Source organism: Talpa occidentalis, unplaced genomic scaffold (assembly GCF_014898055.3).
Source record: "Talpa occidentalis isolate TD23 unplaced genomic scaffold, MPIMG_talOcc4v2.1 talOcc4.3, whole genome shotgun sequence".
NCBI lineage: Eukaryota > Metazoa > Chordata > Mammalia > Eulipotyphla > Talpidae > Talpa > Talpa occidentalis.
The window spans coordinates 5,553,264-5,568,801 of record NW_023603184.1 but is presented as its reverse complement, the minus strand read 5'-3'; the positions used below and the strand labels follow the sequence as shown (position 1 = coordinate 5,568,801).

The window sequence follows — 15,538 nt, the reverse complement described above, 5'->3', positions numbered from 1 at the left end:
CCTTAAACAATGTATATTGTTGATTGATGTTACTCCAATATGTGTTCTCATTTTCTCAGGGGATATTTTTAAAAATCTTCATGTCATTCATATTATAAATTTTTATTTAATCATGTACAGTTACATCAAACATATAGTAAAATAATTTTAAAAGGGACCAATTTATGCAGTTAACATTTATTTTCAAAAAGAAATTTAATTTGCTGTTTTATCCTGCCTTGCCTTTAGTAGCAATACTTAAAACTCTCAAGCCTATATAAATGACAATTTTAATTGTTGCCAAGGTTAGAATAACTCCCAACTGAAAGAAAAATCATGCAAAAAGTTGCAGAATCATGTGGCTATGCAAAAGTGGATTCTCACAAAGAAAAAAATGATAAAACTACATGTGATAATGGGTGCTAACCAAACTTATTGTGGTACTCTTCATAATATATACATATATCAAATCATAATGTTGTACACCTAAAAAGGATAGTTTTATATATCAATAGCTCAATTTTAAAAAGATGGATTCTTAATATTACAGATACCTACTGGGCTACTGGACTTTGTACCACTTAAACCAGTACCAGGCACAAAGTAAATGTTCAATAAATGTTAAATGAATGAATTAACTGAGTGACACTGAAACTCTATTGCTGGTTTATTTTCCCTATTAGGTATTTCTTATTAGTTCTTTCAGGCTGGGGTAATTCCTTATGCATCAATCTCTCATATCATTATTTGTTAAAAGAATGACTTTGGTTAGAAACAGCTGACTAGGAATTAAAATGTTACCATTTTTAAGATATAATGAAAAGACAAATTGGACTAAACTAAAATTAAGAACTTATGTCCATCAAAAAGTATTATTTATTTATTTATTTATTTATTTATACAAGCACTGGGTACAGTCAGAAGCGCGGGAGGGCGAGAGAATTCACCAGAGCCAGAGCGGAGAGCAGAACAGGCAGACTGACAAAATACACTGCTGAGGGGAGCAGCGGACGGCAGCAGAGGTCTGCGCGCCATGTGCGACCCTTGCCCGGCAGCCGGGGATCAAACTGGGGCTGCAGAGGCTGTGTGCAGCTTCGCAAACCAGTGCTCAACCGCTGCACCACCAAGGAGGCCCCATCAAAAAGTATTAATAAATAAAAGGATGGAAAAGCAAGCCACAGAACTGGAGATGGTGAATGCAACAGATTCAACAATGGTAGATACTCAGAATATATAAAATAAATCAAAGCTCAAAGTGATCAGAATAGGACTGGGATTTTAACTTTTACTTATACAGCATTTTAAAAAAGTATAGTCACATAAAATCTTCTAAAAAGTCATCATCAGTAAAAAGGGAATACAATGGATTACACACCTTATTTCCAGCGCATTTTCTCAAAAAATCAGTTAAGAGTCAATTCCAAATTGATAAAGAATTTTACCATGATATCCTAAAACTGTGATATCATAAAACTGCTCACAAACCAATTACAGCAACTACAGAAATTACATAGGAAATCAAAGCCTGAGAGGTTAAGTGACTCCCCGGAAGGTCAAACAGTTCATTGGTGGTGAAGCTGGAAGAGCTTACTGAGGTTCCTCTAACTGAGCTGGCCTTTCCACTGAACCTCACTTTCTCTTAATCAGTTGCAGTAGTTACTCTTCAAGAAACAAACTACAATAAATACGTGGCAAATATTTTTGGGAAAAGTCTACATATAAAGTTTTAAAGAAAAATCATATAAGCAAGCTATCTAAGGCAGGTTTTAAAACTTGAGATTCTTTATGTCAAGAGATCCCACGAATAGGCTGCAGAGAGGTTTGCCAATTCCATGATACTATAGGCTAAATTCTGTATGTACGAAAATTACAGGACGAGGATCCACAGTTTTAACAAGATTACCAAAGAGATTCAGATACTCAGAAAGAGTAAATAATTTTTAGAACAGTGATTCTTAAATACTGCGCATCAGAACAACCAAAGTATTTCTTCTGAAGACTGATAAATAACTGATAACAGACCACCATATGAAAACTGGTAAAGAAAGATAAACAAATACTTATTTATAAAAAATATTTCTATAATTTAATGATACCAAGTAAGCTGCAAAAAATACTTATATATAAATGTATACGTTTCACATTACCCATATGCAAAACACATTTAAGTATGCAAATTTCCTAACATTAAGCCTATTGAAAGTACACTTAATTTTTTTCTCACATACATTTTCACACTTATTACTAAGGTAGTTCAACATTTTAATCATATCTGCTTAAATTTTAAAAAAATAAAGATTTTTTTCTTGAAAAATAAACTCAACACACACGTCGTAGTAAATAATTTTTGCTTTTAATGATGAACATTATCTTGCTAACATAACTTCAATTTTTTGAAAACTGAAGATTGTTCCCCTCTCTAGAACTTCACAGGTAGTTCTAACTGCTTTAGTTAGATCTCGTAAAGAACAAATTCAGATTTCTGATGTGGTTGTAAAGTTTAAAATACTATCAATAAATCAAAGATGATTAATAGCTACTTCCTAAGTACCTTTTATAAAATATCTAAAACCTTTGCATATGAAAAATATATTGAACAATAAACAAATTTCAGTGAAAAAATTCAACATTAGATCATGTTTTAAATTAGGCTAAAATTCATCCCACTACAAATTTCAAGCGATTAAGTTTATAGTCTGTGCTCAATCATAAATTCTGATAAGGGACTAGAATAGCACAGATAATTGTCATTCAAAGACACTTTAAAATGTCACCTTACGCAGAAGATTCAATCTCTTCTACTACAGCAAGCTGATACACTAATCCTATATACAGTAAGGTTTACTGCTTTTTATCTCTCATTCCTTCCTAACTTTCAACAAAAAGCACAGTAAGTTTGAAATAAACGCAAATCAGGGCTTAGAAGAAAAAGAAGAATCCTGCTTAACAAGATTTAGTTCTTTAGGCCCCAATAGCATAATCATCTAGGTGGCCCTATCCTTACCCTACATCCCTTTAGCACCTCTTCCCTCACTCTCAAGCAGCATTAATTCTTTCCACATTGCTGGGTCATTCTTCTCTATCTTGAAAAAGCATTATAATTATGTAAATGACTGGCAAAATAATAAAACGTGGGGGAAAAAAAAAAAACAGAAGCCCTCTTTGATTCCATTAGTTATTGCACCATGTCTTGCTTCAGATACGGCAAACTGCCTGAGTTAACCACTCTCACTGCCTCTAGTTCCCCTCCTCTTATTCTTTACAGAATCCACTCAATTAGGGGTTTTGCCGGCTTCCACGTTAAGATCACCAATGACCTCCCTGTTGCTAAATCCAGTAGTGAAGTCTCAGCCCTCATTTCCTCGTTCAATCAGAATTACTTCACCCAGTTGATCATTCCTTCCTTCTTAACACCCTTTCTTCTCAACTTCCAGGATACCACCTGCCCTTGATTTTCCTCCTAATCACTCTAGCCACTCTTCTAGATTTCTTTTGCTGGTTCTTCCTCATCTCTCAAGGCCTCAAAATGCTGAACAGCCCCAGGGCTGTTATTGGAACTCTTCCAATAAAGTAATCTCACCAGCCTTGTGGCTATAAAAGGATCTGTACACTGGTGACTCCCAAATTTTTATCTTCAGCCCAGACCTTTCCCCTGAATTCCAAACTCATATACCCAATGCCCACTCAACACTGTCAATAAAAAAAAAAAATCCTGTCAAATAGGTATCTCAAGCTCAAGTCCAAAACTCAACTACCTTCCTCCCCTCCCCCAACCTCCTCCTCACTCATCTCCATCTCAATAAATGTCTATGCCATCCTTTCAGGCCAAACCTTAAAGTCATCGACTCTTTTTCCCCTACACCCTCCATCCAATTCAATAGTAGCCAGTTCCTATCTATCTTCAAAATACTCTGACCACTACCTCCTTGGTCCAAGTCACCATCATCTTTCACCTATATTACTGTAGTAGCTCCTAATGGCCTCTTTGCTTCTACCCTTGTCCTGATAAAGTCTGCTCTCTCAGCAGCAAGAATGGCCGCTTCAGACTTCCCCAGGTGGCGCACGGTTGAGCACTGGGCTGCGAAGCTGCCAGCAGCCTCTGCAGCGCCGGTTAGATCCCCAGCCACAGGGCGCGACAGACCTCTCCTGCCGCACCCACTGCTCCCCTCAGCAGTGTATTTCGTCAGTCTGCCTCTTCTGTTCCCTGCTCTGGCTCTGGTGAATTCTCTCACCCTCCCACGCTTCTGACTGTACCCAGTGCTTGTATAAATAAGTAAAAATAAAATCTTAAAAAAAAAAAAAAAGAATGGCCGCTACAAAATCCAAGACAGATCTTGTCACTCCTGTGCTCAAAATTCTCCAATGGCTTCCCATCATATCCAGAGGGGGAAAAAAAAGAAGTTCTTTACAATGGCCATCAAGGCTCTAAGTGTCTTGAGCCTGTTATCCTCAGACCTCTTCTCCTCCTGTAACAGGGTGGTCCCCCGGAAAGGGGGAGATTCCAGGTTCCCTGCCCCACCCAAGGGAGGGTGGAGCTGAGCAGGGAGAGAAGAGGCTGCAGAGGAGACTGAGGAAGGAAGGAAGCAGGATGGAGCCAAAAGGAGACCTGGAGGAGGCGCATGGAGCCTACAGACACGTGAAGAAACTGCACTTGTCTTTTGGTCGTGGACGGGGTGACACAGATGTGGGTAAGAGACCCAAGGGGAGGTGACAATGGCAGCTTTTATCTTGATTTTGATTTTGCTCTTTTCCTTCCGGGCTTGTCTGGTTGTTTCTGACCCTTTTCTGTGGGTCCCCACTGGAAGATGCTTTAGACTTGTGGCAGGCTTTGGGGCCTTGCTCTGCGCCGATCCCATATGGATGGACTTTTATCCACGAGGGGACGGGTAACTTTGGGTGCTTCATTTAGAAACTAGACTCTTTACCTTTCCTGTATTGTTTCCTAGTTTTATTAAAGTTCTTTCCCATTAAAGTCTCATATGTTTTGTGTTGATGTGGCGGATGGCAGAACCCATTTAGAATAGGCAGGTTTGCGGGGTTTGGGCTGCCCCCTCCCTGCCCTGTAACATTCCCCTCGCCCCACAGCTCACTTTGCTCCCAGTCACAATGGCCTCTTTTCTGTTCTTCAGATTCCAAACAAGTTCCTTTCTCAGTGATCTTTTGCTTTCTTTTCCCTCTGGCTGGAATTCTATCTTCCATTATCTTCATGGCTCAATCCCCCAAAACATTTAGGAAATTTTGAGCAGTTACAAGAGTAGATTACTAAAATAAAGACTGAAACTGTCATCAGAACTATTCTTCAGTCTCAGCTTTCACTCATGCTTTCTTGTATCAAGAATACCTGTTGGGCCTCCCTGGTGGCACAGGAGTTAAGCTGCAACCTATGAAGCAATCCGCAGCCACCGCAGCACGAGTTCGATTCCTAGCCCACCAGGGAGAAACCCACATGGCGGGACAGACCTCTCCTGTCTCGCCTGCTGCTCCCCTCAGCAGTGTACTTCGGTCTGTCTGCCTGTTCTGTTCCCCGCTCTGTCTCTGGTGAATCCTCTCACCGCCCCCCCCCATCTATGGCTATACCCCAATTCTTGTACAAAAATGAATAAATCTTTAAAAAAAAAAAAAAAAGAATACCTGTTTCAGGCCTCCCTGGTGGCGCAAGGGTTTAAGTCTCAGCACTATGAAGCTATCTGCAGCCACTGCAGCAGAAGTTCGATCCCTGGTCAGGGAGGTGTGACCCACATGGCGCAGCAGACCTCTCCTATCTCATCCGCTGCTCCCCTCAGCAGTGCATGTCAGTAGATTGACCTTTTCTGCTCCCCATTCTGTCTCTGGTGATTCCTCTCACCCCCCACATCTCTGACCTACACCCACCTCTTGTATGCATAAATAAAAAAATAAATCTTAAAAAAAAAGTACCTATTTCCCTTCTCTCTGCCTATCCAAGTCTTACCCAGGCCAGGCATCAGGGTCCAAATAAACACTCAATGGCTAATGGAGACTTCTCCTAAGTATCCCAACTTCTCCCTTTTTTTGAATTTTTGGAATGTTTATCATCTTGTTCATCTTAGAATTCAACTATACACTGTCTCACATTGTAGCTTTTACATCTTATCTTCCTGACTACACACACACACACACACACGCACACACACGATTAAAAACAATGCCTTGTACAAGTAGTTCTCAAACCTAGAACAAGATAACTTCTAAAACTTCAAAATATTTGAAGAGAGTGTGTGTGTGTGTGTGTGTTTTCATTCACAGGCCCCACCCTTAAAGATTCTGATTCATTATGTCTGATTTGAAGACAGATCTCCCAGATGATCCCAATGGGTAGCCAGGATTAGGAACCATGGGCCTTATAGTAGTTTCCTTTAGTACCCAGGAAAGTAGGCCTTCAAATAATGTAAAGGTAGCATGGACACCCCAAAGCACTTCATCCATACTGTCATTTAGCAGGGGAACAGTGGCCCAAGAAGTCTGGATGAACAGCCAAAAACTACAAGGATAAAAAGAGGCAACACTCAACATAAAACCCAGATTTACTGCTTTTGATCCAGGAATTCTTTCATTAGACTATGAATAAAGAAATGAAGGTAGTAAAATCCCCCAATTTGCACATAGGTGTAAGTAAGTAAACTGTGATTATCTGATACTTGACCAGTGATTGTAATGTCCAAATTCTACAACAGTGCACACAATTAGCTTCTATATGGTTGAAAAATGTAATCAACACTAGCTGATAAAGGACTGGGAGGCCAGAGTGTAACTGTGGTAAGACTTACAAATAAAAAAATATTTTTATTAAGTCTTCTTACAATATGCACAAAAACTTGTAAAATCATTTACTTTGCAGTTGAGGAGTATTAGAAGAAATAAACAGTAAGAAGAAATCTTGCTTCATGATGCTGGAAGTACAAAAATACTTATTCACAAGCTTCCAAAGCTCACAAAGCTGAGTCTAATCATTATAACATAAACTTCTTAATTACAGATCAGACTTAGTTAAATCACCCCATATCCCAAGATAACTCAACTCTTATCTTAATAATCAGTTAACCTCAAGACCAAAACTCTTGCCATCAACAACAAAAAAACAACTCAGGTATCCACAAGGCATTACAAAAGAGTTTGGGTTGATCTTGGTGTACAGGGATTTAAGCAAGTGCCTCCTATTAACACTAATGGGAGTTCTGGGCGTAAACCATAAGCACCGAGGAGGAGGATCAATGCCCAACACTGCATCTGAGAAAACCCTTTCTAGTGTGCTAACTGCAACTACTGGGAGTTCTTCTCTCAGAAATGGGATAATAGACCCAAATTCCTATGTCTCTAATGCACAAAGATAATTCAAATAAAAGTCACTAAGGAAGGTCACTTGTAAACACCTGATTAAAAAATATAAAAGAAAAAGTTGAAACTAAAAGAACAATTAACACACTAAGGAAATTTTCTAAAATAGCACCGATATGTACAGAATAAACTAGTGAATTACTAGAAATACAATGCCTTAGACAAAAATATAATCAAGCTGATTAAAACAACCAAATTTTTAAAAATTAGAGCACAGGGCCTCCCTGGTGGCGCAGCGGTTGAGCGCTGGGTTGCGAAGCTGCCCGGAGCCTCTGCGGCGCCGGTTCGATCCCCGGCTGCTCCCCGGCCACCGGAGGAGGGTCCCACCTCTCCTGCCGCCCGCTGCTCCCCTCAGCAGTGTACTTCGGTCCTTCTGCCTGCTCTGCTCTCCACTCTGGCTCTGGTGAATTCTCTCACCCTCCCACGCTTCTGACTGTACCCAGTGCTTGTATAAATAAATAAATAAATCTTAAAAAAAAAAAAAAAAAAAAAAATTAGAGCACAGTAAACCCAACTACAGTCAGCAGCTTGTCCAAATACACACACACACAACAAAAACTCCTCCCCAATGGAGCCCTAAGTACACTACAATTCTTGCTTTTAAAACACAGAAGCAAACTCCTGCTGTATTGATAGCCAGGAATAATCACAGAGCGCTTAAAGACAAACGGATAATGATCACAAGCTGCCAAAGACGACCAAAACTAACTAAATAAAAATTATAGCGCCTTATTGTGTTCCATACTGCCTCACTTCTCAATATAGCACTGCTGTACTCACCAGGCTGGAAAATGAGCAGGTGCCTTTCAGGCTATAGAAAAATTAGTCACACACACACACACACACACACACACACCCCCCACAAACACAAAGGAAATGATACTCTTTCACTTAAAGGGGCTTAAGAAAGGCAAGGCTTTGTTGTAGGCCTAGAAAACCAAGAGTAGGCCTTACTGAAGAAGTAAGGAAAAAGCAAGGTTTACCCCAAGTCCACATTCAAAGACTAAAGGATAAACATATACTTCAATTATAAGGCTTTGGTAACAATCCATTTTTTAAAAAAAGAAAAGAGTTAAGAAATGGAGAGTTCGCCCATTTGCATCACCAAAAGAAAATTAGAATCTTTGCTTTCCAAATACACGTTTAGGTTAGCTCCACAACACAAGTAAAAAAGAATCCTGACTTAAGTCTGAACACTAAAAATGGTTCTGTAACATTCGTGTATTTTTTTCAAAAATCTGTATACTGCAATATATTGATTCTTTATCATCACTGTTATCATTAATGAACATTTAGCTTTTCATCTGTACTTTGATATGTCAATGAGAATTTGTAACAGCTACAATATGACAGGGATTTTAACTTTTGAAACAGAAACCACAAAGACAGTCTGAAGCAAAAGCCTCAATCGTGCTGATAAGTAAGTGGTCCTAAAACTTGAAAGTGAAAGCAATACAGACCAAAAACGAAGTTTGCTTGATACTAACGCTAGCCTTTAAAACCAAAAATATGTTCTGTTTCAGAAGACTGAAATCAGGGCTTCCATTAACCTTGTTTAAAAAAAAAAAAATCCCATGAGCATGTATTTTTTTTTCCTAAGTCTCTTCATCAGAGCAGCATGGGGTCCCATTAGGCACCCTATTTTACTTCCACCTTATAAATAACGTTAGCTATTCGCTATTTCCATGGAAACCAAGTACAGAGGAACCCACTTAAATGAATACCGGTTAAAGGAATAAGTTTTATTTTAGAAAGGTTTTACTGCTCTAGATGAACTCTACTGGGGAATACTACAAAGCTGTCTTAAGTATAATTTTTAAAAATACATCTTTTGGTGTAGAGGGAGCTTATTAAGGGTACTGTTAAAAAAGTACATTCCTAGCACTAAACGAAATACAACAAACAGCATCATAAGGTTAAAGGTAACTTCTCAGTGCACGGCAGAGGGGTTTAGATACAGAACTCCCAATGACTATCCTTCCCCATACACTGGGGTGGAATAATTACCTCTATCAGTCTAATTTAAACTAATAAAAGCAAGGAAATTCAGAAATAAGACTACCATCACCTTGTAGTAAGTAGTAATGAATATGCCCCACAACCACAGGCACACGTACAACTTACTACTTAGTCAAAGAAGAGCGAACAAAGAGAAAATATCGTACATTCCTAATCACTGCTACTAGTTCCAGATATAGAAGGAAGTCAAAATTCCCTCTTCAACAAACTATTTTACAAGCTATAACAAATATTACTTGTCAATCAAGTCGACCAATATATACACTAGAGTAAAATGGGAATAAAATGCAGAAGGAAAAAAGTGCAGAGCAAGGTTAAATAGTTTTTGCAAGTTTAAGTTGCTCACTCTCCTACATATTCTGAAAATGACCATTATATTAGTGGCCCACATAAAAGTTGCAGGTTGGAAGATGTACATAAAATAAAAAGCAACTGATAGGACAGTAAACTCAAAACTTAATCTTGAATTTCTAAAGACACACAGAATCAGGAAACTAAACTCTTTTCAGCAAATGTGGTTCTCCAAAATTAGTGGTGGCTCAGAGGCTCAGACATCTTCAATAAGTTAAAAGATAAATGAACGCAATATTATAAGAAGCTATTACAAGTTTTAAATTTATAATGTATGAAATACACTCTTCTCATTCTTGCACACGTTGTTCCTTTGGGTATACCAACATATCTATTTGTACTGCATGTTTTGAAAAATTACTTTCCTGATATGTTTCACCTTGAAGATCCACAAAATACTGATAAGCATTGAAGTTGGGTAACAGGTAAAATGGGGTTCATTACTATTTTTCATTCAACTTAAGCATTTCAATTTCTATGAGAAGTTATTAAAAACTCTATAAAGTTAAGGTTTTTGTCTCAAATATGTTTTTTCTGTATGTGTAGTTAAAAATGGATTAAATGCCTGGTATAGACCTTAGAAGCTACTGAATTTAAATTTAACATAGCCATCAACTTAGCATGTAACTCAGCTAATTTCCAAGTTTTACTTTTCTTACCAAAACAATTCAGTTAACAGTTCAAAGCCACTAGGAAAAGTTCAGAAAGGAAAAGATCTGCTGTTTTGCATCTACCAACTAGTGAAATGTAAATGTTCGACACGTAATAACAAAGCATCATACCAATATTTGGCATTTTACAAAGAAATCCTACTACCCTTCTCTAGTTACTAAATCAAAATACTTTCAAAATCAGCAACACCAATATTTCCATTTTCTTCTCCAATTAGATCCACGGGACAACAGAAGGCAATCTAATAAATTAATGTTTCCTATTTCCCTTATCTAAGTAACAAGGCCACCCTCCCCAACTGCTCTCAACTCAGCCCCAACCAGAAAATACAGCAATTTCTGAAGTAAAAGGTCTTTTTTCTATTCTCTTCCTTAATCAAGATATACAATGTTTCACAGTCTTCTCTTAACTTCTTCAATGATTGTAAGCTACCCAACTCCTGGCTGAGGGCCCAAAATGGGGAGGTCCACAAACTGCTCAAGTGTTAAGGTCTTGATAGCAGCTCTCTCTGTTTAAAAACTAATAATTACAATGATGTTTTGTTTTTAAGAGAAACAGAGTAAGATGGTGGTAGTTTTGGAGGGAGTGATGACAGCAGAGAGGCGAGACAGCTTCTCAGAGAAGAGACAATAAAGAAGATGGGGGAGAGACAAGCAATGGAGGAGGTGTGCAGGATCAATGTTAGTCCCTTCCCACAGAGCAGCTAAAGCCCCCTCAACCTGATAGGTTCCTACCCAGTTAATAGGAGCTCACCCTTGTCACAAATGTCCCCACAAATCAGGGAGAAACTAATTTCAAAACTGTATAATTCTTTAAATCAAACCCAAAACGCTGCTGGATCTATTGCTTACTTCTGTATTTATTAAAATGAAATATACTTCTGAACTTTTTACAATTCCATTCAACTTAAGAGAAGTAACTGGTACAGGCCCTACACTAGACTGAAGTAAAGAAAACTTAATACTGTACTTATGCTATGCTAATTCTAAAACTGCAAAGCTTTACTTACTGGCCACCTTAGCTACCATAAAGTAACATTACAATTTTTAATTGGGGAAAAAAAATTGATAGTCTGCTATAAAACTGCTTAATTTATAATATTTGTTGTGCAAAAAGTACAGCAATTTTTCAAAACAAACCTGTTGGAATTTCTCCTCAGAAAACAGAAATAGTGCTTTAGGAACATGGACAAAATAAAATGTAGTAAGTAGTAAATATTTCTATCTACTTAACAGCCAAAAAGGTGCAGCTGGGTAAATGAGAACAAAAAGTTAGGAAAAGTTATTATTCTACTTTAATGCAAATGCCACTAGTGATACCATATATGCGGTTCAGAATGCTTTAGTAAGCTATTGCAAATATATTTATTGAATCCCAGGGAAAAAAATTACAAAGATCAAAAGTTTCAGATCCAAACTGACAGTGAAGAACAAAGTTCAACTTCAACTTAATGTATGAAAATAGATAATTTATCTATTTATCTATCTATATTCACCTATGTATATTCATTGTGAATGGATATATTTATTAAACATTCAATTTCTTTACCCCAAAAAACCCACTTTAATTTTGAGATATCTGTAAGGGAGAGACTTAGGATGGTTTTTCTCACAACTTGTTCTCAGGCCGGTTTCAAGGCTTACTATAGAGGTAATATATTACTATTAAATATAGAGCTAATTTAATAATTATCATAAAAAAAGCTCAGACACAAGATAAAGAGAAATTTCACAAAGACAAAATGCCCAAAACCAGAGGGCAAAAAAACTGTGCCTATCATACTGGAAAGCACTTGTGTGCTACTTTTACATCTCTGGGGTTCTGTAATTGTCTTCATTAGTTGTTATACCCGTGTGTGTGTTCTCAAGGGTTAAGTACACTGTCCTGAGCAACAGACCCAAAGGACTGACCAGCTTATTAATATTTTGTACTATTTAGTTATAATGCCTAGTCTACTGTTTATTTGCTGCTAAATGACCAGCAATATCTTGGTATTAGAAAGTTTTTATCACTAAGGATATTAATAAATACAAAGTATCCTGATATATTTTTATAAGTCTCCGTTAAATCTGACATATTCACATCTACTTTCCATTTCTCCCAGAGGTATTCACAAACAAGAACTCATTAGATACACTTTCCACATTAAAAACTTTTATCACTATGACATTTCAGACAAAACCCCTCCATTCCAGTTAAGCTGTTCCATATTTACTCTCTTCCCATAAACTTCTAGTGGTACTGTAACAATATCAGTAACTATGATAATAGTGGCCATCGAGTATCAAGTGGCTTAAGGTTTTCTCCTTATCTTCACATCTATCCTAGGTAGTTGGTATGATCATCTCTACATTATAGGTTTTCTGAAGCCCAAATGAGCAGGATAGCGGTTGGTGTACATCAAATATGGGATGGATCTTTGCTGAAGGAAGCTTAAATAATTACTCCAAGGTCACTCACTCAACTTGAAGAGGTTGTATTGAGATATTCCAATCCAAGGGTCAGACCCCAACGTTTAGGCTCTTTTTCCACTATGCAACATTTGTTTCAGGCCTTCAGAAGAAAGGAGTTAAGAATTCAGGTTAAGTAATAATGTGTAATAATAAGCTACCATTTAGTTAGTGCTTATTATATGCCAGGCACATAATTTACACTTTCATTCATTTAATCCTTGAAACATTCTCAGAAGATGGATACCATTAGTTATTCATAGTTGACAGAGAAAGCAACTGAGGCAGAGGCCTAGAAAGTGAAAGGATTGACCATGATCACAAAGCTAATTCAAGGTAAAGCCAGGATTTGACCAATGCAAACGGGCCCCATCTCCTATGCCAATAATCATAATCCCTGTGCTCTCTTGCCATATGCTGAAAATATCTCTTCATCTGAACTGCGTAAGACAAAACTTTTACCCTTTTCAACAGAATTACTGAATTCAAGACTTCATGCTTCAACAAGAAAACTAGTAGTGTTTTTCTAAGCATGTGCACCAGACTACTTTACAGGCATATGCCCCTGACGATTAGATATTATGCTGCTCAGGAAGTGGCACACTGTAAATCTGATTAAGAGCCCCCATCTCTCTCCACACTCAGACCCACATGAACCATGCACTGCAAGAAACAATTCTGAGATGTCCCCATGCAATCTTCCATAAAACGAATGTCACTCTGGAAATATCCAAGTGTGTGGCATACCTTTCCATCACTCTTTCTTCCAAAACACCATAAAAACAGTGCAAAAGGAATGAATGAATCTAAGCTACTTAAAAATCATAACAAATGTCCAATGATAACTATAAATTTAAATGAGAAAAAAATGCAAAATTCTCATAGTTTTGTAACTTATCCAAATTCTACATTCAAAAGCACTTGGCCTCTTTGAAAGACTCATAAATGTGCATTGAAGGGTACAGAGAAAAGTCAAATTTTTTGCCTCTGATTCACACATCCTGATAAACACACTTAAAAGAAGACTCACTACTTCTGCATTTCAAGTTATTGGGCTTTTAATCCTAATATCCACTAGTATGACAATGTACTTAATTACATAAAATATTAAGCATGGATTTAATTCTTGTATATTAACCTGAAATATATACAGATTCAGAAGACTAGGACGGGACCTGGAGGTACTGAGAAAACTTGACACAATGAAAACAGGAACTAATGCAGCTCCCTCCATTGACATCGTAAAGTTGCCACATTTTCTGGGCTCTCTTTTGAATTAATGTGGCATCTGTTCCAAGTACAGCATGCTAACATTTTACTAAAAGATATTTTCATTCTACATTTGTATCTGGTTTGCTTTTTGTTTGAACTCCTGTTTTATTTCAATGGTCATTATTTCTTTATACCAAGTTGTCAATTTAGCATTCTAATCCATCTCCCCTGAGCACAAAAAAGGGTAGGGAGAAACCATCAACTTAAAACCCTCTAACAGCAATAATTACAATATGCTTTGCATATAGATTAAATAAAGAAAATAAGCAGAACAAAGATTTTTGCAGGCTTTTTAGTATCAGGTCCTGATAACTTAACAGCATCTGTTCCTTTCAAAAAGGGAATTCTGCTCTGAGGTATTGAGGTGGGGGTGGGCATGAGGGGGAAGGTGAGTAAACAAATACTAAATAGAATAATGCAAGTTACAAAGTTTGGTCTCCATGAAATGATGATTTCAGTAATTTGCACATATCCAACTCTATGGAGTAATAATTGCTTTTTAAAAAGACAGCCTCAAAAATGCTGCAGCAACAAGCCAAATACAACCACTTGTACTTAACATGCATGCTGCATACTCCACAATGTTACGTCATATCAGGCACAGAGAAGACGCTTACCAAGCTATCCTGCGTTCTATAAACTGCCTAACAACAACAGAAAAAGGCACTGCCATCTCCATAGTGGGAGTAGGAGCTGTCAGGGTAGGCAGCCTTTTCCCTATGGTCAACTATGAAGGAAACAAATAAGGCTTTTATTTTCTGTCTCTTTTAAGCTCACCTCCTTAAAGGCCTTCACTCTCTTTCAGCCTTTCACAGGAAAGAAGGATGTTTCTTTAAAATTAAAGAGCTGCAAAAGATCACTCCAACTTAAAAGCCCCACACCTTGTACCAACTGTCCTCCAGGTGTCCCCAGGCTGCCTCTTCTGCAGAAGAATGGCCTACCTAGAGCATTTGTGTCCAAATGGATGCCCCCCCCACCCTGGGCAAGGAAGGGGGCCAAAGGAAAAATCATTGCAACTTGTATTTTTAAATCTCATCCTTTTTAAAATTTCAACTTCCCAGTACATTTTATAACATACATAAAATACTAGGTTCAGGGCCTCCCCTGGTGGCGCAGGCAGTTGAGTGCCGCGCTGTGAAGCTGTCCACAGCCTCTGCAGCATAGGTTCAATCCCAGCCAGCCGGCGAGGGTCCCGCATGGCGCAGCCAGACCTCTCTTGTAGCGCCCGCTGCTCCCCTACGCAGTGTATTTCAGTCAGTCTGCCTGTTCTCTTCCCCACTGTCTCTGGTGAATCCTCTCACCCTCCCGCGCATCTGGCCTGTACCCCATTCTTGTATAAATAAATAAATATTTAAAAAAAAAATACTAGGTTCATAAAATTACATATATATATTTTAAATATATATACACATTTATTGGTAGAGAATTCAGGTTCAAAAGCC

At 37.9% G+C, this 15,538-nt stretch overlaps 1 protein-coding gene across 16 annotated transcripts in view; it reads right to left on the bottom strand.

Moving 5' to 3' along the window:
* The window catches only part of PHF21A (PHD finger protein 21A), a 172,645-nt gene that overhangs the window by 142,900 nt on the left and 14,207 nt on the right, over positions 1-15,538 (bottom strand). For 3 of the 16 annotated variants that reach the window (XM_054699240.1, XM_054699236.1, XM_054699234.1), the window contains exon 2: positions 12,835-12,927. The exons of 12 other annotated variants lie outside the window; for them this stretch is intronic. The gene's annotated coding sequence lies outside the window, so the exon portion shown is untranslated. Of the gene's footprint in view, positions 1-12,834; positions 15,431-15,538 lie in introns of those variants that run through there. One more of the 16 variants, XM_054699238.1, reaches the window with a different exon arrangement.